Source organism: Psammomys obesus, unplaced genomic scaffold, assembly GCF_907164565.1.
Source record: "Psammomys obesus unplaced genomic scaffold, mPsaObe1.curated_primary_1811, whole genome shotgun sequence".
Lineage (NCBI taxonomy): Eukaryota > Metazoa > Chordata > Mammalia > Rodentia > Muridae > Psammomys > Psammomys obesus.
Window position 1 is genome coordinate 14,109,818 of NW_026591086.1, and position 25,686 is coordinate 14,135,503.

The window sequence follows — 25,686 nt, forward strand, 5'->3', positions numbered from 1 at the left end:
GATTGATTTCCAAAGTGGTTGTACAAGTTTACATTCCCACCAGCAATGGAGAAGGGTTCCTCTTTCTCCATATCCTTTCCAGCATGTGTTGTCGCTTGAGTTTTTGATCTTCGGATGGGTATAAGGTAAAATCTCAGGGTTGTTTGATTTGCAACTCCCTGATGACTAAGGATGTTGGACATTTCTTTAGTGTTTCTCTGCCATTTGTTATTCCTCTATTGAGACTTCTCTGTTTAGCTCTGTACCCCATTTTTAATTATATTACTTGGTTTGTTGGTGTTTAACTTCTTAATTTCTTTATATATTCTGGATATTAGCTCTGTCAGATAAAGGTTTGGTGGGGATCCTTTCCCAACCTATAGGCTGTTGTTTTGTTCTTATGATAGAGTTCTTTGCTTTACAGAAGATTTTTAGTTTCATGAGGTCCCATTTCTTAATTGTTGATCTTAGAGCATGTATTGTTGGTGTTCTGTTCAGGAAATTGTCTCCTATACCAATGAGTTCCAGGATCTTCCCCAGTTTTTCTTCTAACAGGTTTAGTGTGTCTGGTTTTATGTTGAGGTCTTTAATTCACTTGGACTTTAGTTTTCTGCAGGGTGACAAATATGGATCAATTTGCATTTTTCTATATGTAGACATCCAGTTAGACCAGCACCATTTGTTGAAGATGCTCTCTTTTTTTCTATTGTATTGTTTTGGCTTCTTTGTCAAAAATCAAGTATTCGTAGGTGTGAGTTTATTTCTGCATCTTCTATTCAATTCCATTGATCCTCCAGCCTGTTTCTCTGCCAGTATTATGCAGTTTTTATTACTGTTGCAGTATAGTATAGTATAGTATAGTATAGTATAGTATAGTATAGTATAGTATAGTATAGTATAGTATAATATAGCTTGAGATCAATATGGAGATACCTCCAGAAGATCTGTTATTGTACAGGATTGTTTTAGCAATTCTGGGGTTTTTGTTTTTCCATATGATATTGAGAATTGTTTTTTCAAGTTCTGTAAAGAATTCTGTTGGTATTTTGATGGGAATTGCATTGAACCTGTAGATTGTTTTTGGTAGGATGGCCATTTTCACTATGTTAATCCTTCCCATCCACGAGCATGGGATATCTTTCCATCTTCTTCAATTTCTTTCTTCAGAGACTTGAAGTTTTTTTGTTTTTTTTTTTTCATAGAGTTCTTTCACTTGCTTTGTTATGGTCACACCAATGTACTTTATGTTATTTGTGGCTATTGTAAAGTTGTTGTTTCCTTAATTTCTTTCTCAGCCCCTTTGTCTTTTGTATAAAGGAGGGCTACTGATTTTTTTGAGTTAATTTTGTATCCAGCCACTTTGCTAAAGGCATTTATCAGCTGAAAGAGTACTCTGGTAGAATTTTTGGGGTTACTCATGTATACTACCATATCATCTGTGAATAGTGATACTTTGACTTCTTCCTTTCCAATTTATATTCCCTTCATCTCCTTTAGTTGTCTTATTGTTCTTGCTAGGACTTCAAAGTACTATGTTGAAGAGATACGGAGAGAGTGATCAGCCTTGCCTTGTCCCTTATTTCAGTGGGATTGATTTAAGTTTCTCTCTGTGTAGTTTGATGTTGGCTATAGGCTTACTGTATATTACCTTTACTATGTTTAGGTATGCGCCTTGTATCCCTGATCTCTCTCCAATACTTTAAACATGAGTGGGTGTTGGAATTTGTCAAATGCTTTTATAGCATCTAAGGAGATGATTATGTATGGGTTTTTTCCCCCTTATGTTTGTTTATGTGGTTGATTTCATTGATGAATTTCCACGTATTGAGCTACCCCTGGATGCCTGGGATGAAGCCTACTTGGTCATGGTGGATGGTGTCTTTGATGTGTTTTTGGATTCGGTTTGCGAGTATTTTGCATCATTGTTCATAAGAGAGATAGTCTGAAGTTCTTTTTTTTTTTATTGGGTCTTTGTGTGGTTTAGGTATCAAGGTTACTGTGGCCTCAGAGAATGAATACGGTAATGTTCCTTCTGTTTTTATTTTGTGGAGTAGTTTGAAGAGTATTGGCATTAGCTCTTCTTTGAAGGTCTGGTAGAATTCTGCACTGAAACCATCAGGCCTTGGGCTTATTTTGGATGGGAGACTTTTGATGACTGCTTCTATTTCCTTGGGGGATATAGGGCTATTTAATCTATTTACCTGATTTTGGTTTAGCTTTGGTAAATGGAATCTATCAAGAAAATTGTCCATTCCATTTAGCTTTTCAAATTTTGTGCCGTATAGGCTTTTGAAGACCTAATGATTCTTTGAATTTTCTAAGTGTCTGTTGTTATGTCTCCCTTTTTGATTCAGATTTTGCTTATTTGAATAGTTTCTCTTTGCCTCTTAGTTAGTTCAACTAAGGTTTGTATATCTTGTTGATTTTCTCAAAGAACCAGCTCTTGGTTTCATTGATTCTTTGAATTGTTTTATTTGTCTCTAATTGATTGATTTCAGCCCTGAGTTTGATTATTTCTAGCCATCTGCTCCTCTTGGGTGTATCTGCTTTTTTTTCCTAGGGCTTTCAGTTGAGCCATTAAGTGGCTTGTATGGTATGTTACTAATTTCTTCTTGAAGACACTTAGTGCTATGAATTTTCCTCTGAGCACTGCTTTCATTGTGTCCCATAAATTTGGGTATGTTGTACCTTCATTTTCTTTGAATTCTAGGAAGTCTTTAATTTCTTTCTTTATTTCTTCCTTAACCCAGCTGTCAGTGAGTAGCAAGTTGTTCAGTTTCCATGTGCATGTAGGCTTTTTGCTATTTCCCTTGTTGAGGTCCAGCTTTAGTCCATAGTGGTCAGATAGAATACAGGGGATTATATCAATCTTCTTGTATATGTTGAGACTTGCTTTGTGTCCAACTATATGGTCCGTTTGGAGAAGGTTCCGTGGGATGATTAGAAGAAAGTATACTCTTTTGAGTTTGGGTGAAAAGTTTTGTAGACATCTATTAGGTCCATTTGATTTAGGATCTCTGTAAGTGTCATTTTTGTATTTAGCTTCTGTCTAGATAATCGGTCTGTTGGTGAGAGTGGATTGTTGAAGTCTTTCATTGTTAAGGTGTTGGGAGCGGTGTTTGGTTTGAGCTTTAATAATGTTTCAATTACGAATGCAGGTGCTCTTGTATTTGGGGCTTAGATGTTCTGGATTGTGATGTCCTTATGGTCAGTTTTTCCTTTGATGAGAATAAAGTGTCCCTCTCATCTTTTTTGATTAATTTTGGTTGAAAGTCTATTTTATTAGATATTTAGGATAGCTATTCCAGCTTGTTTTCTGGGTCCGTTTGCTTGGAAAACCTTTTTCCAGCCCTTTACTCTGAGGTAGTGTCTGTCTTTGTTGCAGAGTTATATTTCTTGGATGCAGCAGAATGTAGGATCTTGTTTCCATAACCATTCTGTTAGCCTGTGTCTTTTTATTGGAGAGTTGAGTCTGTTGATGTTTATAGAAAATAGTGACCAATAAATGTTAGTTCCTTTTATTGTGGAGTTGGTCGTGATAGTGTGTTTGTTTTCTTTTGACTTTTGTTGTAAAGTTATCTATGTCCTGTGTTTTCTTGGATGTAGTTGATTTTGTTAGATTGGAGTTTCCTTATAGTATCTTCTATAGGGCTGAGTTGCTGTGTAGCTATTGTTTAAGTTTAGTTTTGTTATGGAATATTTTGTTTTCTCCATCTATGTTGATTGAAAGTTTTGCTGGGTATAGTAGTCTGTGTTCTCTTAGAGTCTGCATTACATCTTCCCAGGCCCTTCTGGCTTTCACAGTTTCTGTTGAGAAGTCTGGTGTGGTTCTGATAGGTCTACCTTTGTATGTTACTTGGCCTTTTACTCTTGCTGCTTTTAATATTTTTTTCTTTGTTTTGTAGATTTAGTGTTTGACTGCTATGTGATGTGAGGAGTTTTTTTTCTGGTCTAGTCTATTTGGTGTTCTGTAGGCCTCTTGTATGTTTAAGGACATCTCTTTCTTTAAGTTGGGAAAATTTTCTTCTATGATTTTCTTGAAAATATTTTATAGGCCTTCGAGCCTGGAATCTTCTTCTTCGTCTATTCCTATTATTTTTAGATTTTGTTTCTTCATGGCGTCCTTGATTTATTGGACATTTTGTGCTTGTAACTTTTCTGATTTTATTTTTTTCTGTGAGAGATGTATCAGTTTCTGCAAGTGTATCTCATGCACCTGAGATTCTCTCTTCCATCTCTTATATTCTGTTGGCCATGCTTACCTTCGTAGTTCCTGATCTCTTCTCCAGCTACATGGTTTTCTCTATTTGTGTTTTCTTTATTGAATCTAATTCTGTTTTCATGTCTTGCACCATTTCCTTCATCTGTTTGAATGTGAATTCCTGTCTTTCCATGATGGCATCTATTTTTTGTTTGTTTCCTCTTTATGTGCCTCTAATAACTGGATAAGCATGAACTTTAAATAATTTTTCTGTTTTTCCAATGAATTAAAATATCTATTGATTTTGGTTGTTGCTGGTGAAGCCATGATGTCCTGATTTTTGTTGGATGTGTTCTTATGTTGGCTTCTAGCCATCTGATGGTCTGTAGCCTATGCTGTTCCTGGAGCCTTTACTGCAGACTGGGTCTGTCTGTCTCTGGAATCTGGAGTATTCTTCAGGAAGAGGAGAGAGGTCCATAGGTTTGAGAGTGGGTATTGGTGTTTCATATGCAGCTAATGCAGGAAGAAAGAAGGCACATGTACACAAGATCAGGAGTGTGTGTGGGACTGTGCCTGCCTGGAAGCGTGGAATGTAAGGGAGCAGGTTAAGTATAGGCTTTGGTGAAGGCGGGGGTGGTTTGCTGGAGCAGTGCGGGTGTGCAGGTTCCCTGAATGGCTCAGTCGTCCACAGGCCTGTGCTCCAAGCACTCAGATCTGTCTGGGCTACACCATCTTGGCTCCAGGAATTGTTTCCAGGAATTGTTTGGCTAGATTCAACTGAGAGACCCACAGAACATGGGCTTCAACGTTGAGAACGCTGTCCCAGGGATCACTATGTTGCCCACAGTGGGTGTGTGGGTGGGAGAAGTCCAGTGTCTGGCTGCTAGCATAGAGGGACCCTGGATCTGGGGCAGTGTATGCACTGTCTCACAGATGCACTCACTTGCAGGCTCGTGTGGTAAGCTCAGAGAGCCCACAGTTTTCTAGTCTGAGATTTGGATACCCTGTTTGTGGAGCCGATAGTGCAGGGGGTGGATAGTTAGTCATTCTCAGCCCCTGAGGATGTTCAAGGTGGCCTGGATCCAATCTGTCCCAGCTCACAGGTTGTCAAGGAACCAGCCAGGGAAGCCTCAAAGTCAATGCTCTGGCTTCAGCTGCCCATCCACTCAACAGTTTTGGAGTTTCGGATCCTCTGCCCTTCAGAAATGGTGTGCACTGGTCTCTGCCATCTTGGAGTCCTCCATAAATAACTCTTAATTTCAGTTTTGCTAAAAAAAAATAATAATAATGTAATAGAGGAGAAACACACATGCAAATATCTACCAAATGTTTGGAGTGTTGGTTTCCTGATATTCGGTTTAAAGGTGATTTTAGTTATTGTGATTTAGCTGTGTTTTAAAATTTTATACTGTAAAATATATTATGACTATAAAACAATCAAAACTTCACATGACAGACATGTAGGACCTACAGGTAATGATTTATGACCCTGGGGAACAGGCAAGTGTGAGGGGAGTGGCAGTGGAATGCAGTGGCAGGGCCTTCCATGTTATCAATACAGCAACCTGGAGAGAGGAGGCAGGCTTGGGGAGCTTTGGCCACATTGCATTCTTCAGTGCTAACTTGGTATGTTTTCCCTGGCGTCTGTTTCTCTCTGTCTTTCATACTCCAAGATGATGTTTCTGGTAGTGAGAACCATCTGGCAACAGGAATACCACCAGAAATGCTTACATTCCACCCAAATTCCTCCCAGCTAGGGAAGGGCCTGGCAGTTCCTGGGCAGTATGAAACAGGGAAGTGATTCAAGTTCTGGTGGTTCCAACCTTAAGTTTTCTTTCTGTTGCACTCTGATCAGAGAGAACCCAAGTTATGTGGAGAGGAGAGGACTGCATGCCCTCTGAATTTGCTTTTGTGGCGAACAAATGCAGCAAAGAGCGGTGTGTTGAATCTAAGCCAGCATCCTCAGGAGTCGTAGTACATTTAGGCTTGGGAGCATGGTGTAGACTTGTGAGCCTGCAACCAAAGAGCAACCACTCAAAAGGCAAGGAGGTAGACAGCGAAAATACTCAGAGCCTAAGTCCTGTTTCTGACACGGCAGGTCTAGATTCCTATTCAGGAAGTATGGTCATAATAGAATAAGGAAAATAAGCAGAACTCAGTACAAAATGCAAGGCATGCTGGCCCCCCTTGAGTGCCTCAGTTGTGGTGGGGGATTGCATTGCTGCACATTCCAAAAACCATTACGGGAGGGACCGCTCACCACACATCTTTCCCCAGATCACTTGTCTGATAGGCTTAAAGGCTCACTCAGACTATCAGAGGCGCAGACATAGGAGCACGGAGGCAGTCTCTCTGCTCATCTCTCCTTCAGTAAATATGTTTGCACAGAATACCTTTTCCTGAGACTGGTCATGATCAACTTTCTTTGTCCCCCAAGGCACTGAATGTTAATCTTAATTCTTGTTTCCAGTGTCCTCTGGCTGGGTTTCAGGATACTATATCAATATATAAAAATCAATTGTGTTACTATATACTGGCAGTGAACAATCAGACACTGAAATAAAAAATGCCATTTTGCAATAGCACCAAACATCTGAAATACTTACTAATAAATCTAATAAGAGGTTGCAGCTAGGGTTTTTATCTCAGCAGGAGGGTTTGGCTAAGCATCCAGAGGGTCTGTCTTCATTCCCAGGCAATGCCCAAGGCATTGAGTGCGATACCTGAACACAGGATAATAAAATATTTATTATTTGGAGAAGCGAAAGAAACTCTTAATTAACGGGGGTGTTCATTGTCAGGAGACACAAAATTGCTCTGATCCCCATTTCCCCAGTGGACATATAGAGTCCATATATCCCGGGCTAGGGTGGGGGGTTGCTATTGAAAAGATGAATCAGAAAGGCCATTTAGAAATGGAAAGAATCCACAATATCCAAAAGAGTTCTAGAGAGGATAGATAATGCTAAAGGATTACGTCTCTGACTTGAAGGCTTCTAAGCAGTACTAATCAAAAGAACTTGGTCCTAGTGTCTTAATAGACAAATAGGCCAGTAGAACAGAGAAGAGAAACGGAAACAGACCCGCAACTTTATAAACATACTTTTGATGATGATGCAAAGACAGTGTGGAAAGGTTTATTTAACTAAGAAAACGACCACAGAACTATTCCTTATATAAGATTAAATTGAGCATAAAAATGGATTAAGGCAAGGGGAGGAGGGATAGGGTGAAGAGGGTGGGAGGGAGGGACCAGGAGAAAAGGAGGGAGGGCTCTATGATTGGGAAGTAAAGTGAATATATAAAATTAAAAAAAATGGATTAAGACATGATTATATCATTTAAAACTCTAATAGAAGACAGCATATGCTTTGCTGGGTCGAACAAAGATTTCTTAGATATAATCTAAATGTACAATCCATTAAAAAAAAACAAGTAAGTGTATCAAACATCACAAAAAAACATTCAGTTCTTAAGAATGCAAAGATAAGCCACAGATTGGGGTCGGGAGAGTGAAGCTCATGTGTCTGATTTGCAATTCAATATACATAAATCACTCTCAAATTTTAAGGAAACAACCCAGTAAAATGGGCAAATGATTTGAATATCTACATCACTAAGGAAGAAATATGGGTGTCAAATACACACATGAAAAGATGCTGGATAGGCCTAGTCATTAGGGAAATGCAAATTAAAACTCCAATGAAATCACACAATAGCCATATTAGACAGGCTATAATTAAAACAAACCCTACTAAATGTTGACAAGTCTATGGAAGAAATGGAACTTTCTTTCATGTACTGTTAGTGGAAATGTAAATGATCACGTTCATTTTGGGAAATAGTTTAGCAGTTTGCCGCAAAAGGAAACACGTACCTGTCATATGATCTACACCCTCCCATTTCTACATATGTATTTCAGAGGAAAGAAAACCTGCCTGTACGAACACTTGTATGTGAAACTTCATAGCAGTGTGCTTGATAATACCAACAAACTTCAATCAGCCCCACTGCCTATCAACAGCTGTAAAGATAAACGCACAGCAGTAAATTTATACCCATGCTGGAAGTCCTCAGCAATAAAATGTAATGAGCTATTGATTTCATGTAACAATGTGGACGAATCCCAAAATAATTACGCAAAATATGAAGGCAACTTACCATATGACCTCATCCTCTCAGAAATGATGATGACCTATTATATTAGAGAGGAAGTCCGTGGCTCGTGTGGGAGTGGGGAAGGGCAGAGGGGGAATGAAAGAGAACTGTCGATTTCCAATGGGGCTGTGGTCATTTTCTTGACTGTCTTGATGGTTTCACAGGAAAGTACACACAGGAAATTTTAGGAAAACCCACACTTTAAAGTGTGAGGTTTACTGTCTCTGAATTCTTTTCCAAAGAGCTGTTAAAAGCAGTATTGCCAAATGCTGCAATAGCCAGAAGACCAAAAGGGCTTCAAAGCTTTGCATGGATGCCCACCTTTCAAGGGCACAGAAGCAGCAGGTAAAGGTTGAGGCATATGATGGAGCATGGCAGAAAAAAAAAATGTGAGTATTTCCAGGGCAAGACAGTATTCGGACAACCGTGGGACTGAGTGAAGCTAGAGAAGGAGAGTGGGACCAGACTACACAGTTCATCTTGTCATACTGTAGTGTTGGCTCGTACAGTAGTCCACGGGCACAGGGGAGCTGCTGAAGGTGTTTAATTGGAAAAGTGTCAGGCCATGTGTACATTCAAGGAAGATTATTCTCACACCAGAATGAATGCTGATGATGATTAAAGAAACACGAGATTTAAATTAAAAATATTCCCATTCATAAAGATTTTATTTGAATACTTCTTGTGTAATTATTTTGCTTGAATGGGCTCTAGAGAAAAATCTCATGGAAAATTATGCACCAAACGCCAGCCACGTAGTTTCGTACATGTGGGTCTATAGTCACGGTTCTCCTGGCTTCCTCTGACCTCACTTAGTGGCATAGAGGGCACATTTGTCAGCCCTCCTCCAGTAGCCTTTTGACGAAAGTTTTCAGATCAGAGTTCTTACATAAATCTGAATTGTGAAGGAGCTCTATGCAGAATACCATCCGAATGGAGTGGAGAATCAAGCTTGGCAGTCTGGAAGCCAGGAAACTATCTCAGTGTAGTTGGATTCCAGCACTGTAAGCACTAAATACAGGCTCCTCTGTCCCTGGGGTGCTGTGGAAAGTGCCCTATAGTGTTGGAAGGGCAGTACTTCATCCCTCAGCTAGGATGATACAGTCTGGGTACCATTAAGGGATGCTGGAATTCCAGTGCAGGCATGACCACTGAAGAATGAGGTACTCTGACAGTCACATCTGCCTGTCTCCGCCCTGAATGCTTTACTGCTTGCTAATCTTTGGACACTAAATCTGTACTGTGCCAGATTTTATTTTCCTTTCAAGATACAAAGCTTCCTGTTTCTTTCTTGGGAATGGATTTTTAGCCATGTGTGTTGGACAACAGATGTCTACAGGGGATACCTCTCTGTGCATCTGGGAGAAACATAAAGACTTCTTAAGGCTTACAACTTTTTAATTATTGTAATTTTAGAAAAGCAAATATAGCATTTGGAAGCTTGGCGAGTTCTGGACATGAATATTCACCTTACAGTATAATGGGATTATTGATGTATATATTATATGATTTGAATATTTGTTGTCCTATATATTAGGAGAGTTGAGATCACATACAGAAAAGAGTCTTGAATTTGTAAAACTCTGAAACAATAAAACAAAAACAACATGAACTAGTGAAATATCAGTGAGAGTGTCTTTATGACATAATTTTGCCATGATGATGAATGAAGTAATTATCTAAATACCTAGAGAAGCAAAGTGTTTCTTACCATTATTTTTACTGTTATTAGCACTTCAGAAAAACAACATCATAAGCTGGAATCAGTGGTTAGTGTAGGTTTAAAATTAAGTCACACCTACTAATTGGCAGTTGAGGAGCAGGGCTCGTCCCCTGCTGCGAACCAGCTGAGGCTCTGCCCTTGCGTGCTAATATGGGCCTGGCTATCTTCAGGAAGCCCAACATCTCTATGGTTCATTTCTCCAAGGTGAGTTCCAGCAAGGGCATTAGCAACATCAAGTGACTTCATGGAAATAGTATCATTTAAACCGAACAACTCCACCTCATATATGCTGAATATTCAACAACATCCTGGCTGAAGAAGGGTGAAGAAGTTGTAACTTGACGGGATAATGATTTATAATAACTTCCCATTGCAATAATAACAATACCCCATAATTGTAAAGTGCTGTAAGCCAGGGCTTTTCCATGTGCTTTACATATGGGTACTATTTTGAACCTCGTAACACCCCTGGGAGACAGAGTCTCTTGTTTTCCTGTTATGTGTCTGAATTATAACCTCAGAAATTAAGTCTTGACGGGGCTTAGAAGTGGAAGAGTTAAATTGAAACCCCTGGCAGTCTGTTTTTAAGGCATTGTGTTCCAAAGCAATCTGCCGATTGCCTCTTAGGAGAAGACTCCAGTAATACTGAGGACACTGTAAATTAACAATTAAATGGCATTAACAACTGGGACAGTGGTACTGCTGTGAGAATTGAAGACTCAGGACAGGAGATGCTGAGCTGAGGACTTTGCAGGTGTAGTGCTGTGTGTGCCTTATTTCATCCTCTTGCTGGTTGGTTCTTGTCAGCATATCACAAACCTAGCTAGACATGTCTGAGAAGCAGGAATCTTTTTTTTTTTTAAATTCTTTTTGGTTAAAGATTTATTTATGTATATGAGCGTTTTATCTGCATTTACATCTGCCAGAAGAGGGAATCAGTTCACATTATAGATGGTTGTGAGCCACCGTGCGGTTGCTGGGAATTGAACTCAGGACCTTTGGAAGAGCAGACAGTGCTCTTAACCACTGAGCCATCTCTCCAGCCCCGAGAAGCAGGAATCTTAACTGAAGAAATGTCTCCATAAGAGTGGCCTGTAGGCAAGGCTGTGCGGTATTGTCTTGATTAATGACTGATGGGGGAGGGCACAGCTCATGGTGGGGCAATGCCAACCTTGGGTGGCTGGTCCCGGATTGTATACGGAAGGAGGCTGAGCAAGCCATGGAGGGCAAGCCAGTAAGCAGTGTCCCCCTGTGGCCTCTACTTCAGTTCCTGCCCTGCCGTCAGCGATGGAGTGTGGCCTGTGATCACGTTAGCTGTATGGTGAAATAAACCTTTTCTTCCTCAGGTTGCTTTTGGTCATGGTGTTTTATCCCAGCAACATTTATTTCACCTTGCAAGTTACAGTCCATCATAGAGAGAAGTCATGAAGCCAGGCCACAAGGCACATTGCTTAAGGGTTTGCTTTCTGATGGCTTACTCAACCTACTTTTTTATACAACCTAGGACTACCGCTCTGCTCCTAAGGGCTGGGTGCCACACACACCTCTCATTAATTAAGAAAACACACTACAGACAACCTTATCAGGTATTTTCTCAATTGTTATCTTCCCAGATAAGTCTAGCTTGTGTCAAGTTGTCAAAAACCAACCAGGACAAGGGGTATATTATTATAGAGGAGAAAACGAGGTTTATAGTGGTGAGTAAATCCGATTTAGGGCTCAAACCCAAATCCTCAACAAAAAAATATTTGTTTTAAATCCTGTGGCAAAAAGTAATAAAGATAACTCAAGTCAGACTATTGTATGAGTAAGCTGCCTCTTTTCAGATAAATCGTGCAATTAGGTTTGAACTTTATAGATATGTAAATATGCATACTATATGGTTCTATATACATAAATCCTACATATATCAGAATGTTGTGCATTCATAATGGTGTTTTTATTTTCACATTTGAAAGTGAGGGGTTTAGTGACTGCATAATGCTTTCAGTGCTTGGGCCGGACTGTCAGGAGCAGGGTTCGTAGCCTCTTGTGCCATGGACTTCTTTAGCTGGCTACTGGAATCTGTGGCCCCTTCCTCAGAGTGAAGTATGAGACTGATAAAGATGCAGTCATAATGAAATAGTTATCAAAGTATTAAAACACTTGGACTATAGCAATGTATTTTCTTTTTTATTGCCATCTGTTAGATTTTATAGTGGGTATCATGACCATCATGATGGTGCTGAACATGGAAAATTGACAAATTCACAAAAATCGCAATGAGATATGAAAACGTTCATGGCTTTTCTTGGTGGCAAGTGAACATGGTACCACTGCCATGAATGCTTCTGTTGTCCAGATTCGTAGTTGGAATTTCAATCTGAGTTTAACTTCCATGAATTCCGTCCATGGGTGTCCTTAAGCTCCGAGGACAGTTTAACAGTCTTGACAGCACTGCTCCATCTTACATACGTCAAGGGTAAGGTATGCTCTGCAAGCTTGGCGTACTCATCACATTTGGATCTTCAGAACCTTTGTCTCATCGTTACGGAAAAAAAAAGAAATCTAGAATTTCGTTAGTCCTCCACATAGGTCTTAGCTCTAAAGGGTTCTCCCCGGCCTGATGGTATAGACATATTTTCTTGTCTGTCTGGTTTGATGGTTTCTTGCCCGCTTATGAGCGATAAAGATGCAATCCTGCTCACCATGGAGCTTATGTTTCTGAGAGAAGACAACAGGTACAGAAACATACTCTTACAGATAAGGATGGGGTACAGGTGACAGGCAGGCTTGCTTGGGGTAGCAGTAACAATGGCAGCAGTTTGGCAGAGATGTGGGTAAAAAGAAATTTCAGATTAATTATAAATTAAAAGGCATGAATAGACTCATGGGGAATGCCATTCTTTCTGCCCTGCATCCCTGTACATTTGTAGAATCATATGCTACCATAGCATGCTGGTTCATGTGTTCAGAAGCATTATGGAGTATCTGCTGTGTGTCAGAAATTAAGCTATCAGTGATCTGTTATTGGAATCTCATACTTCTTTGAGACTGTACCTGCTTTTCCAGAGGAGGAGCCTAGGATGTGTTGTGGTTCCGCTCTGGCCACCAGGGGAAGAGGCAGTCATTTGCATTTTCTGCCACTGGGTGCCACTCACTTTTGTCACCATCTCCAGCCTACTGTCCTGGAGGGGAAGACCTACTAACTGAAGAGTTTAGCTACTGCAGTTCCAGGCAGCATCTGGGACACTGACCGGGACTAACACAATATGTAAAAATGGTAAATTTTTCAACAGAAATCTGATAAACTTGTTGAGGGTGGATTAACTGCATTCTGAAGTTTGGGTTGCTTTCTGGAAGCAAGAAAGTGGATTTTGGGTTAATGGACTTGGAGTCAGATTCCTTTGTGTTGGACTGGCTTCTGGTGAACTGGTCATGAGCTGGGAGTTCCCTCAAAAATTCTGTGTGCTCCTGTTTTTCTTCTATGCTGTTTTACTCACTGCTATTCATTGAATTTTCAGGCTCACGTTTCTGTCTACTTTCAGAAATTCCTCGTCACATTTACTCACATCTTTATGATATTTTGTATATCACGGGATCTCTTCCCTTGGTATAGTCAGGCAGTGTTCTTACTCCTGCTTTGTGTTAGTGTGATTGGCTAATTACTACTTCACTTACTGTCCCCCTTTCCCATTACAAACATTGCCATGAGTATTCACATATACTCTAATCTCTGGTAATCAATTTTTAGAGAGAGAAAGGGTGTGTGTGTATGTGTGTGTGTGTGTGTGTGTGTGTGTGTGTGTGTATTTATGGTAAGGTTAAAGAAACTTTCAAAAGAAAGCAAGTCTGACTGTACTTCTGTTATTTACACCCAATGGCTTTGATTTCTAAATAGTTTCTGTCACATCCTCCCCTTATGTATGCACAGTTTTATGTCTATCACTTGTATCTTGCTGTCCACACTTACTGTTATCTTGTAAGCGCTTTCTCATGTTGACGCTGTTTCTTGATGTCTTTAATGGGGCATACGGACACTTTGGCTGACTGTCGCCGGCCACTGTTGTCTGTCTGCTTCTGGTCTCACAGCGCCCTCTCATTTCAGGTACTCTGTTTTACCTTTCCTCTCAGAACACATCTCTCTTAAGAAGCTACTTTTCCTTTGCTCTTGGAAAAACCTGACCAGACGCTGTGGGCACCCTGCCAACCCCACTTTGGAGCTCAAGACCCGAGCACTCTACTGCTCATGAGCACGTGGTGCTCATTTGTGAGTGAACGTATAGGGAGCTCTCACGCTAGGAACTTTCCTCACATCGCAGTTCCTCTGCAAACACTGCCTTCTGGAGAAACCAGGGGTGATCCATAACGTTAAGACACATTGTAGATGTAATTTATAGTCACAGCCATTTCCGCAGTGTATTATTTAGGCAGTTCAGCACCAAGGAGAGTGACTGTTTGCTTTAGCTTGGGTTCAAGGTCAGTGGAGGATTTACCATTTAGGCCTCAGTGGTGCTGTTGGCAAGATGTAATTTTTCCATAATAGATGAAAAGCCAAACCCTGAATAAACACCCTTTAATAATGGTGAGAGCATTCGCAGAGCTGTACACTGAGGAAATATTAAAGTTCACACTCTCCCAGCTCAGAACTAATTGAAGCAAACAATGTTCTTATTTACATTCGGGTTGTTTGTTTTAATATCAGTTCTTGGAGTGCTTCATCTCCTGCCATCCATCCCTCTACACACAACTGCTTCGCGGTCCATTACAGCGTCCGGCCTGCTTTGTGTCTTTCTTCCAGGCCAGAGGACAGATTTACAGTTTCCTTTGTATGCCTGGGAAATCCTTGACATGGCATCCTAGCCTCCCTTCCCCTGTACATCCCCAGTGCTGGAAGACACAGCTTCCTCATTAGTTGTTGGCTCACTGTGGGAGAAATGACCCTGGGGACTTATTAGAGTGAGCTAAACTCTTTTTGTCTGTTTCTGTAACAGGTTCTTAGAACCATGACAACGGCACCCAGAACCTGTTTTCCCAGAAGTCCCAAAGTCTTAGGCTTTTACTGGAAAGGAACATTAGCTTGTGCCCTTCCTCATGCCCTGTCGACTGAGATGAAAACACTCTATGGGATAGAAAGGAGCAGAGAGTGCTTTATTCAGGAAAAAAAAAGAACCTTATGCAGACATGGGAGCCATTATTTCTTCCCTGCTCCTGTCTAGCACCCCAGCACCACCTGAGCAAGGGGAGGGGATTAAAGCTCTTCAAAGAACACTAGAGCCACTGGGGTTTTTCCAGTCTGGGGTGAGCTTCTAGGTGTGTGTCTTGACCATCTTCTCAAGGGTTTTAACGGAGCTTGGAGCTTGAGGATTTATGCTTGAGAGCTCCCCTGGGCTGGACTTATTAGAAAATGTAGTACAAAGGATGCTTATATCTGTGAGTTGATAGAAAACATGGATCTTCTGCTTCCATTGAAAAGGGGAGCATGAAGGGAGGGGTGTCAGCACCCCATTTACTCTCTCACCTTTGGTGAAACTTCATGTTTCTATAGTAACTCATTTGCTGTCAGTCATGTTGTTTCTAAGGAACAGTGATAGAGTTACAAGTACATTCCTCAAGTGAGATTATCAAAGTGACCTCTTGATTACCTTTTCTGTCCTCTCTTCTTTCTCCCCCAGGCTATTTATGATACAACACCCAAAGAGATCATGTTACATAGACTTTCCCAGACAGTGTGCCTGACCTCAGAACCCCAAACATCAGCTTGAACTTCCTGCTGACATACTGTATTAGTTACTTTTCTGTTGCTGTGACAGAAAGCATAACCAAAGCATTATTGAAGGGAGGATTTATCAGGAGTCATGGTTCCAGAGAGGTAAGAGTTACCATAGCAGCAAGTGGCAGGTGTGGTCGCAGGGAGGGGCAGAAGCTGGGCCCTCTCACATCTTCAACTGCAGAGAGAGCAACTCATAGTAAGTGAAGGCTTTTCACCCTCCAATCCTCCTTCCAGCAAGTCCACACCACCTAAACTTTGAGCACTACCAACTTGGGACCAAGGGTTCAGACACCCGAGACTATGGGAGACATTCTCATTCAAACCGCTACACGCATTCACAGCCAGTCTCTCAGATGAACCTACCTGTCCAAACTTGTGAAACATTTAGAATTTTAGCACTTCTCAGCACTCCCATAAGGAGCCTCCACCGTCATCACACCTCTTAGGGAGTAGTGGTTAGTTGCCTGCGCTAACTTGACCTGGCTTAAGATGCCCAGTTAACTGCCAAGATATTTGCCAGTAAGAATTCTTTCTGCCTGATATTTATCATTCCCTACCCCAGACCATTGGCACTCCATACGCTGTTAGTTCCTTTTGTTCTCAGGCCTTTGGGTTGTAGCTGGGCCGGTATCACTGGCTTTTCTGGGTCAGCAACTTAACTAGAATGTTACTGTCTTATCCCGCCGCCAAGGAAAGAACTTTCGTCTGTTGTTGATTATTCACATATCCCCAGTACACTGAAGAATTCTGGCACAGAACAGACACACAGAGAATATTTGTTGAGTGAATGGATTATGTAAGATGGCAGTGAACAGCTGCTGTCAATTAATCTACTTAGTTGGAACTGGGGAAACTATGACAGAAATGGTAAATAAAATAGTTTTTTTTGTTTTTTTTTAATGTGTCTTTGTAGATTGGCGAGCACAGTCCATAAAGGGGCAGCCATATTTAGCCATGAAGACAGAAAGTGGGGACCTTGGGTCATGGTTGAAAAACAGTTTCAGACAGAAGTGGAGTAGAAGGACCACTGAAGAGAAGGCAGGCAGGATTTAAGATGGTGATTCTTTACAGTTTTAACCGATGCAAGTGCTGAGTTGAGTCGCCAATCAGCAAAACTACGGTGAACATATGAGATAGTTTCAGAACCTTTGAGACAAAATATCACCCACACATGCTTGCTATGATGAGATATCACAAAAAGGAGTCATGCAGTAGAACCTACCAGGAAGAATGGGCTGCCATCTTGCTCTCTCCCTCAACATTAGCTTCCTTTGTCTCCCTCCCCCCTTAAATATCTCTAATATACAATTTAAAAACTATTGGTTGTAAAACCTTTCTGCCTGAAAAGCATTTAGTAAAAATGTTGTTTCTATTCAAATGCATATGAGACGTGGTATATAATAGAGATGATGAGAGCTTTACCCATTAACCTTTGTAACTGATTAAGAACCAGATCTATTGTTAGTCTCTACAGTGTGCGAGAAAGGCAGTTTACCTTAGAATAGATAGAATAGGATATTTTTTTCCTCACTTAATGTTAAAGGGGCTTTCTATAAATTATTATATGGACTGTATAATTGGCTACATAACTGCCTGTTATTATGTGAGAAAAAACTGATTAAAGACTTTTACATGTAAAATACTAAGGCTGAATTTAGAAAATTGCTCTCTTCTAGGTGTTATCATATACTGTGTTCTCTTGGGGCCTAGGTAAAAGGGCTTTTCACAAGAAATAGTGTGACATTTTTAATGCTTTATGACTATATTTGGAAAATAACATCTTTAAGACAGCATTTCCCCTCGCCATTTCACTTAAAATACGCAGAATTGGTAAAGAAACTAATTACGGTGATGAATTTCGTTCTAAATCAAAGTTGAAATTCTTCAGAAGGAACAAAATACCGATTTAAAAGTGTAGCCCCCATTTCCTTTCCGAACTCATTTCGGTAAAGCTGAGTCCCTGGTCTGTGCGGGATGTGGCAAAGAATAAGAATCAGCCTTCACATCACCTGTGTTTGCTGTGCAAGGGCCCACTGTGTGTTCAGTGGGATTGGAAAATTAGATATATGTGAGTTTTAAATAATAAAAGTCAAATAGATTTAAGATATCCAGCGATTATGACTTCTGTGGTGACACGTATATTTACTCAGGTGGTTCCTTCTAGAAAGTCTAGCCTCGTCTCCTTCCCTGCTGAATGTGTCATTACATATAATTATGGTAAGCATACATTCTAGGTGAAGTGTGTGACTTGTTCCAGTGGGTGCAGTGATATCCTTGGTCGGAGAGATCAGTCCTGAAGAAGTCTTCCTCTCCATCTGGAGTAGCTCTGCAAGGGGCTTGCTCCGTTACTAGTCACAGGTCCTTGCCCTTGCTTGAGATGTGTGAGCCTCCATTAACATTCAGAACCATTTGGTCCAGAGGTGGCATACATACCCACCATCATCTAGGAAAGAGCAAACGTGGAGGACCTTGGAAAGCAAAGATACCAATTTAAGTTATTATTCCAAAGTCGATCCCTGATTCTGGAGGTGTCTCGACTTTATTACACACATCGTTGCCTTGATATTGGAAAGAAAAAGATGCGATAGGGAATGCATTTGCTGGTCAGTGGTTTTGCGAAAGTGTAAGCTGGCCTCCGCTAGAAATCTGCAGAGTGGATTAGACCTGGGTTTAGGAATATATCATCTGATTCCCTTGATTCATACAAATTCAAGTTGGCTGTGTTTAAAACCAGCCAAAGTGGTATTTCAGGAGTGAGATGCAGAGGGAGTTTGGGTGGGAAGTTTCCAACCAGTTTCCTGTCTTTTCATCTTCAACCTGGTGTGTTTGTTGTCCCCATGTTTTTAATAAAGTCTGAGTATTATACCGTTCACTTCCATTGAAGTTGGAGTGATGGAGTGGGTTGGGGCTAGGGGGTGACCATGGTCAAAATGCATTGCATTTATTCTCAAAGAGTAAATACATACCTTCAAAAATATTAATTTAAGTGGGGTAAAGTGTTCCTCCAGAGACTATGTAGCACCCGAGTTTGCGGACAAACTCAAGTTTGTTTGAACTTGCTTGAATGGGAATTCAATCTATGATGATTTTACAACAAATGTCCATCCGCTATCGCAGCCACAGTTAGATGGGACACTTTTTTATCCCTGGGTCAAGTTAGAGCGTGCCCATCGTAGTATATCTGGATATTAAGAAGAAAACTTTTATCTAATGAATTTTTTAGGCTCACGTCATTCCACCGTTGGAGAGCGAAGCCTTAGTGCTGGCACACCAGACACACAGCCTGTGGCACTGCCTTCTTAGAGGGGCGATGCAAGGGCCCATGCTTCATGTGATGACAATTTTTGATCATTTTCTTTGCCATAATGTGGGAAAATATGACAGTTTTTTTACAATAAAGCTCTTCATGTCTTGTGGCCTACATTAATAATTAAAAGATCAATAAATGCACTATTGCCAAAGTTCCTGCCCAAGAATAAATGCGTGCAGTTGAATCAATAAGGTGCAGTAAACGATGTTCCGTGCAACCAAGCTAGCTGAGAGCACACAGAGTGGGTTTTTTAAAAAAATCAATACCAGAAGGGAAAATGGAAGGGGTTAGTCCTGCAAATGGGTTTTGATCATCTCTCTCTACTGCTCACTTTACCTTTCATAATGCTGCACTTTTAACGGGAAGTCGGGAAGGACAGGTCCTTCCCAGCACTGTGCTGTGGTCAGAGTGAAATGGACAGGCTGATGTCTTAAGCTTCGACTTTTAATGAACTTCCGTGACTGTGTGTGTGTATGTGCGCGCACACACACATTGACCTTCCTGTCTGACTGTGTGTATTGTGTGTGTGTGTGTGTGTGTGTGTGATTGAGGTTTGACTGCCTTTTCAACTTTTATACTTGGGGACTTTGGATTTGGTCTTTTGTCCCTCATATTTGATTTTGCTTTCTTTTCTAATTCTTGATTCTACAAGTACTTGCATTGTGTAAAATGCATTGTGTTAAATATTGTTGCTTTTTTTTCAGTTTGGTAAATATAATTTTCAGTCACATTCATATTTTGTTATGAATATAAATTAGAAATATTTTGTGTGTATGTGTTTGTCTGTGTCTCTGTTTCGTTCTGTCTTCAAGACCCCAAGTTGTAACCATGACCTCTGAAAAGTCCGCTACTAGATTGTTTCACCTCGGATGTCATGGTCTCTGATGCACTTAAATATTGGCTATTCTGATAACTTTTTACATGTGTTTTATATATGTTTGTGTGTGTTTGCATGTGCACGCATATATATGCCACAGCAGGCACGTAGAGGTGAAAGCAAGACTTTTAAGAGTCGGTTCTGTCAGTTTTCTCCTTCCACCAACTGGGTCTCAAGGACTGAACTTGGGTCAGGCTTAGCTGCAAGCGCTGCTGCCCACCAAACCATATTCCTGGCCCATGTTGAGTATTTTGACTTACAGTATAGAAATATGTCCCCTATCTTATATTTAAATAAACATTTCTCTCTCCCAGCCTCTTCTTTCCTCTCCTCTTTTTTTCTCTCTTTCCTCTGAAATGAATCTGGTTTTAGCAGGGCTGTTTGAAGCATGTTATAACCAAATACCGACATCCCCCCCTCTTCAAGATTGAACAGGCTGGAAATTGTACTTCGGTGGAAACCCAGCCCGGGGCCAGTTGACAGTGGTGTCTCACAGATGTATCTTCAGCACAATTTTCTCATCTGTAAAATTAAGCTCCAGAGATCTCTAAAAATATAACTAACAGCAAATTCTCATATTCTGTCATCTAGAACTCCCCCCGCCCATTCTTGTGGATAAATCCATGTATCTGTTCCAAACTATGCAAGCAGAATCTCCTTCATATCACTTTTTTTAATCCTGTTTTTCTCCATCTTCTCACTTTTTGGTGATTTCATTAAATAGCAGAGTTATCATCCATGTGCTCATACCTGCAGAGTTAAAAACAAGTTCCTCTGGGTTTTTTTTTTTTTTTGGGGGGTCTTAGTTTTAAAAAACAAACAGCAGAGGTCTGAGGTTGACAGCTGGCAATTTTGGATTTGCCTCATTGCTTTCTTTAGGCGGGAAGGCGGGGTGATTTCCTAAATCCCAACCACAACTTTCTGGTTTGAAAGAGTTGGATTGCATCCGAACTTTTTTTATTTTTGTTTTTCATTTGATGATGGAGAAAATTCTCTAATATGGAATGTAGTCCACCCATCAGGAGTAATTTCTATGCTGTTCTACTTGAAAGTAAAACAACATGGAAGAGCCAATTCTTGGAACTTTTTTTTTTTTTTTAAGGGCTCCAGTTAAATGAGATGGCTTAAAACAATGAAGGCTCTGGGTCTGAAATCAGGTGTTTGCAGGGTCATCTGCCTTTTTTTACTTATAGGAGAGAATCCTTGCTCCTTTCTGCTTACCTTCCGCCAGTTTGCTGAACATTACTGGCCATGCTTGGCTATGCTTCAGCCCTTACGTCCCTGCCTCCATCACTGCAAGATATCCTGTCTACATTGTGTGTGTTTTTTTTTTCACAATGACATCAGTCATATTGCATTAAGACCTACCTCATGACTTCACCCTAACTATATCTTAAAAGACTATTTCCAAACAGAGAAAGAGCCAATGGTACTGGATGCAGGGTGTCCACATACTTTGCAGGGAGCACAGTTCAGCTGATAAACATTTCTGACTTTTTTTTTTCTATGTTGAAGATATAGAAAGTCTATGGGTTAGGGGTCAGCTGGAGGATCAGCAATCCCAGCGGTATATTTGGAAAACAATTTGTCTGTACAAGATGAAACAAGAAAGCTTTTTAAGAGGGTGCTTTTGGTGCACTGAAAAACTGGGTCTCCATTTTTTTTTTCCATTGGAGCATCCAGACAAAGTCAAGGCTAAATCACCACATCGAGTAGGGCTTACTCTAATGCCTTTTGATGCTTCTGACATGTTTGTAAAGCCCAAGATTCGTTTGTGCATAGAGGTTATTATCTTTTAGTTCTTTGTGTGGAAAATAACTGAGATGATGGTGTCTTCCAATAGCAAACTCACTGTAGCTTCCACAAAGTGGTTGCTATTAGGTCTCTGCACTACTTTTGCTGCAGAAGGCATTTTATGTACCATTTATTGTACTTTTTGTTGCTGTTGTTATTTTCCAATGTGGCCGGTACACAATTATGTGAAGTGTGTGAAATCTTTATATTTTTGTTCTGCAATCCCACAGCACTCAGACTTTGGTGGGGGTGGATATATGAAGATATGGACATACATCTTTTAGTCACAAATTAAAGATACCAAAAAGGACAAGCTCCTGCTTGGAATTAGCCCAGTGAACTTCTTTTTTCCCCACATGACTGTGCAATTAGGTATAATTTATGTCACTGATGTGAGCTGTGGCTGTCTGCAACTTAGACGCTGGCTTTTCCACATCCGTTGCATTCTGATAGACAGGTCAGGGAAATCTGTTTATTTCTGCTTTCCCGGAACAGAGCGGGGGCAGAGAGTATTCAGTGGCCGCAGAGTCAAAGGTCAGAAACTTCATCAGCAGGCACCACTGCCTGGCAGGCTCCCCACTCTGAAGTGTCTGGTCTGTCCTACCAATTCTTGGGATTCTTGTTTGAGGAAATCTTGCAGCAGTGTTTAATGGGGAATTCATTCCAGTACCCTTTACTTGACAGTAAGTATATTGTCTTCGTCTTGAGGATAGCTCATGTTATTGTTCCTTCAGGGCTGAAAATGAATTCGGTTTTACATTTTTAAAAAATCGTAGGTGGCTGATTGGTTAGTCAGTTTTTCAACACACACGTTTTAACGACTTGGTATAAAAATGAAGCTGATTGCATGAGAATTCAATTATAGAGGTTTACATTGTTTATATGTCAATTTCAAATAGTAATCTTTGGTAATAAGGATTTGAGGTTACATCCTTTATAAGCAAGTGGGAGATAACCGCGAATTCAGTGTCATTGTGTCCTTAGTCATCGGGAGTGTGGGAGACGCATCTCAGGGTCTTTGCGTCAGATAACCAGAGTGCATCCCAGAGTTCACCTTGTCCGTCTCCTGACTCCAGGCAGCTCTATCACTTGGCTGTGTGAGGCTGCAGAGGACAACCCAGAAAATGTGCATTTTGGAGTCTGCCCAGTAGATACAAATGGAAGGGGCATCAAGTGGGTCTGGCAGCGTCACAAAGCTTTGAAAATTATCTTCAGATTACAAATGACTCCTGCAACGTTTGAAGTGAATTCTGATGCCGCTCGTATTGATTTTAATTTTCTCTCCCCTTTCATTCTCTGCTTGGGATAAAATGTTAATTAACTCTCACCTGCGAAGCCTGAGTGACTTGTGTTGCTTGTTTAATTTAGATTACAAACCCATGGGGCAAGCTTCCTTTCTGTTCTCCACAGTTCCTAGGACCCCAAGGCAGGAGAGCTTGTCTTCCTGTGGACTGTGGCCGTTGTGCCTCTCTGCCAGGATGTTGTGTTCCTGGTGTTTACTCAGAAGCGAACAGTTTCGGATGTTAGTTTTTTTTTTTTTAACTATTTATTTAAACTTGAAAATATTTTATTTTGCTTTAGGCTGGTTAGACAATGGCTTCATAAGAAACACCAAGCTAGATAGTAAACTGAAGTAAGGTCTGAATGCATTTTGAATTATGTTGGTTATGCTGAGCCAAAAGGGGTATTTGTTTTAATCATTTTCAATCTCTTTTCACTCCAGAATAGTTAGGTGCCCCCCACCCCACACACCCATGCATTATTCCCAAAGAAAGGGAAAAAATAGGCCTGGTATCAAACTGAAAATGGTTTGGCTGAGGAAGGGAGCCATGATTGAGCGAGCACAGGTGGCTGCAATATTCTGCTGAGAAATATCTTCAGCAGAAACTTTTTTAAAAAAATTAAAAACTCAGGCAATTAGTATAGAAAGCTAAATACACTGAACATGACCTAGAAGTAGGGCACATATTAAAATAACTCAGTTCGAAAAACACTCTTTTTGAAATATCTCAGCAGAGACAACCTCTTTATTTAAGACAGACTTGGGAAGGCCAGCCAAATCAATGAAGTTGAAATTAGAGTAATTTGCAGTGTATAGCAATTTGATGTGATTATCCAGGGCCGTTACCTAGAAGTTGGCTGAGTTCCGTCGCGTGGAGAGGAACCCAAAGAGAATGGGCTTGTCCTCTGTGATGACTCCTTCTATTCATCCAGGAAGCATATTGTGTGTCATTCACATATGTGATAACACACTGTGCTAGGGGCTGGGCATACAGTGGTGCCTCTTACCCAACAGGATGAGAGACACACCAGAAGGACTAGGAAGCTGCATTGAAGAGCGGTAGTAGGTCCAGGAGGCAGAAGAGCACCGACTGAGGAGTGACAATAGACATGTCAGGAGACAGGGAAATGTGTCCAAAGCGGGCACTCTCAAGTCGAGGTCTGTGGAGGAGGGGGCGCGGGGGGGGGGGAGCAAAAGCAACACCGCTCAGCGACTGGAGAGAGAGAGACTGAAGAACACACTAGAAGATGGAGAGGCCTCCCATGTTCATGGACTAGAGAAATTAATCATTGAACATGACCCATCTACCTAAAGCAATTTACAGATTTGATGCAGTCCCAATACAGATTCCAAGGTCACTCTTCGAAGACATCTAAAAATAAATATGGTTGGACTCTCCACTCTTTTTGTCTCCGAAGTTAGTCTCAATTTGAGAGGACACATTGAAATTGTAATTCTGTTTCATTTGTGCTAACCTAACGTTAATTTTGAAAACTTGATTCCACTTTAAATGAAATGTTGGCTTTGCAGCAGTGTTGGGAAGACGTGATAGAACATACTCAGTGCTTCTTAGACTTGTCTTTTGAGTTTTTTCCTTTTTGCTTTCTGGGTACCGGGAACTGAATGTAGGACCTAGTACCTCCTAAGCATTTGCTCTGTCTCCAAAGAGCACCCTGTAGCACCAAGATTCTTTGCGTAGGTTATTTTTTCAATGCCTATTTATATGTAAGATATACGTACTACACGGAATGTTACAGAAATGTTTTCACAAATAGTTGAGAGCAGGAGGTGTTGGTTGGTTCCTGTTAAGGTTTTAAACATTTTTAATTTTGCACATCGTTCAGGAATTAAATATTTCAAGTGCTGACTTGTTTACGTTAGGCATGGTTCGTAAATAATGCAAGGGGAATGTTAGCCAAGACCTAGTTAAATTATCCAGAATGCCAAATTTGCAGAGTAGGGATGACTAGGTTTCATATAATTTAATCAGAAGATTGGTATTTTAATCTGTGTTATATAGCTACTTGTTCAGATTCATAGGTTATCTTAGCATATATAATCATATGCAGAATATATATTGGCAAATATGATCTGGGTTATATGAATGTAGAATATAGAAAAGTGGATTTCTAGTTCTCCGTTTAACTATTTCTCCACAAAAAGCATTAGGCAAAGCGGTGGCCTCTCTGGGCCTTAGTTCTCCCATGTAAATAAAAAAAAGAGACTAAACAAGTCACAGATTTTGTGGCTCTTATTCTTTTGTAAATCGAGGCAGGCCGCTTAATAGAAGCTCGCTGTAGTGATTCAACCCATGTAGATGAGGTGTTAGGTTTAGTCAGGGTGAACAATCTTTTAGCTCTTTCAGCGCTGATTATTTTCAGGCCTTGAGAATTTCACCTTCCAGCCCAGTGGTTCTCTAACCTGTGGGTCACGACCCTTTGGGGGTTGTGTATCAGATATCCCACCTATTAGATATTTACACTATAATTCACAACAGTAGCAAAATTACAGTTACACAGAAGTGATGAAGGTAATTTTATGGTCGGGGATTCCCATGACATGAGGGACTGTATTAAAGTGTGGTAGCATTTGGAAGGTTGAGAACCACCG

At 40.6% G+C, this 25,686-nt stretch overlaps 1 protein-coding gene across 4 annotated transcripts in view; it reads left to right on the forward strand.

Moving 5' to 3' along the window:
* Enox1 (ecto-NOX disulfide-thiol exchanger 1) overlaps positions 1-25,686 on the forward strand; it is a 557,275-nt gene that overhangs the window by 30,306 nt on the left and 501,283 nt on the right. The window contains exon 1 of one of the 4 annotated variants that reach the window (XM_055609747.1): positions 22,420-22,477. The exons of the other annotated variants lie outside the window; for them this stretch is intronic. The gene's annotated coding sequence lies outside the window, so the exon portion shown is untranslated. Of the gene's footprint in view, positions 1-22,419; positions 22,478-25,686 lie in introns of those variants that run through there. 4 annotated transcript variants of the gene reach the window in all.